Raw genomic sequence first — 1,755 nt, 5'->3', positions numbered from 1 at the left:
AGAATGAGGATTTAGGGCTGAGATGACTGAAACGCTATTTAGTTGTGTGACTTTAGACAAGTTAGCTTCTAGGAACCTCAGTATTTTAATCCAAAAAATGGGGAAATGCATACTAACCTTGTGTTGTAGTGTAAAGAGGAAATGCTGTCTTACTCAACATATAGTGCCTGGCACATACACTTATCGAATGGTTGTCATGATTAATATCTTGAACTGCATTACAGAACCAGGCCTGCTGATTCTTTGGCCTTAAAGTCCACATAAGTTTTACTGACTGCTGCTGACATTCTAGAATGCTAACTTGTTCCTAGAGCAATGTATGGAGTTTGAAATTAGAGTTGTTTTCTGTATCTCTTTGGTCTGGGTCAACTGGGCTATTTCAAGCAGGGAGACTTACCTGCGGAGCCTCCTCAAACTGGAGACTTTCCTGGGCATACTAATTTCTGCGCACATAGGGTGGGGGTGTCTGTGGAAAGGTTAGGACTCTTTCATCAACCTTCTAGAGCCTGGTTACTTATCATTAGATGGCCTCTTCTCTGGCTTTTTCCATGCCACAGTTCTCTTCTTTATAGCAGGCTACTACTTGGGGTGGCTGCCAGCTCCTTCCCAGGGAGCTAAGGTAGCATGGTACACAGAATATAGATTTTGACCTTAGCTGGGATGAGTTTATATCCCTACTCTGTCACTGACTAGTCCTCTGATCTTAATCTCTCTTCAGCCTCAATTTCTTCAATTGTAGGATGAAAATCATACTATCTGTTTTGCAGGGTAGTCATAAGAAAATCAATAAAATATTACAGATAATGTCTAGTGCAGGGGCTGGGAGCTGTAGGGGTTCACAACTTCATGGCTATATTTTTTGGCACTGCTGCCTTCCTCTGAGTAACCTGCTTTCAGTGCAAACCAGGACTGCTGCAGAGGAGGTCTGCCTTCCCTCTCACTCACAGGTGGAATGCATGGGATGGAGCATTTCATTCCATTTTCTTCTTATTCTTAAAGGCCTTCTTTATTCCTTATGCTAGGAATAGATAAAAAGCAAGTTGCGTGTGTCATTAGAGTTGATTTCAGATTCAAACTAATGCCGTTATTCTTTCAGTCTGATTACTCCTTGCTTAATCTTCTTAAGTTTTTTTTTTTTTTTTAATGCATTTATTGTTCCCCTGAGAGGGTGGTGCACCATTCCCGGAAGTATTGCAATACCAGGTCGATGTGTGGAGTGGACAGAGCAAGCTCCTGTTCCATCTCCCAATTCCAAAAATCCATTTAATATATTGTCCTCGGATAGAGGACGTATCAGATATTAAACTGATAAGAACAGATACTACACTTGATCTTAGCCAAAACGCTGAGAAACCATCTTCTCAAGTTTTAATAGAACTTTAAAATTCACTTGTCATCAGGCCTACCACAACCCATGTTTGCCTTGTTTGTTGTCCTATTGCCTTTTGCTGGTCCTTTGCCATTGCATCTTTTTTCACCAAGAATTAGTCATTTCTTGCCATCATCTGCAGCCTGGACATTTTTGTTTGCTTATCCAGCAGGGACTTGTCTTTTTAGCTGCCCTGTGATTTCCTTCAGATTAGCCACCCCCTCCCTCAGGGGAAGCTGAGTCTATTCTCCTTGGCCAAAGTCGACCAATCAACTCCTGGCTTCCCCTGACATCTGTTATGGGCTTAGTGTAGTTACATGTTTTAAGTTGGCTGAGTCAAAAGGAAAAGAAGGGAAATGTATAATGGTACAGCTGCTATGGAAGAC

The 1,755-nt window shown here is 41.8% G+C and overlaps 1 non-coding gene across 1 annotated transcript; it reads right to left on the bottom strand.

Moving 5' to 3' along the window:
* Nucleotides 1-1,166: 1,166 nt before the first annotated feature.
* On the bottom strand, nt 1,167-1,357 carry LOC143653862 (U2 spliceosomal RNA). The gene has a single exon (XR_013161571.1). It is a non-coding gene; the product is annotated as a U2 spliceosomal RNA (small nuclear RNA).
* Nucleotides 1,358-1,755: the final 398 nt, after the last annotated feature.

Source organism: Tamandua tetradactyla, chromosome 1 (genome assembly GCF_023851605.1).
Source record: "Tamandua tetradactyla isolate mTamTet1 chromosome 1, mTamTet1.pri, whole genome shotgun sequence".
NCBI classification, from domain to species: domain Eukaryota; kingdom Metazoa; phylum Chordata; class Mammalia; order Pilosa; family Myrmecophagidae; genus Tamandua; species Tamandua tetradactyla.
Note: the sequence above shows the minus strand (reverse complement) of the source record. Positions and strands in the feature narration are given on the sequence as shown.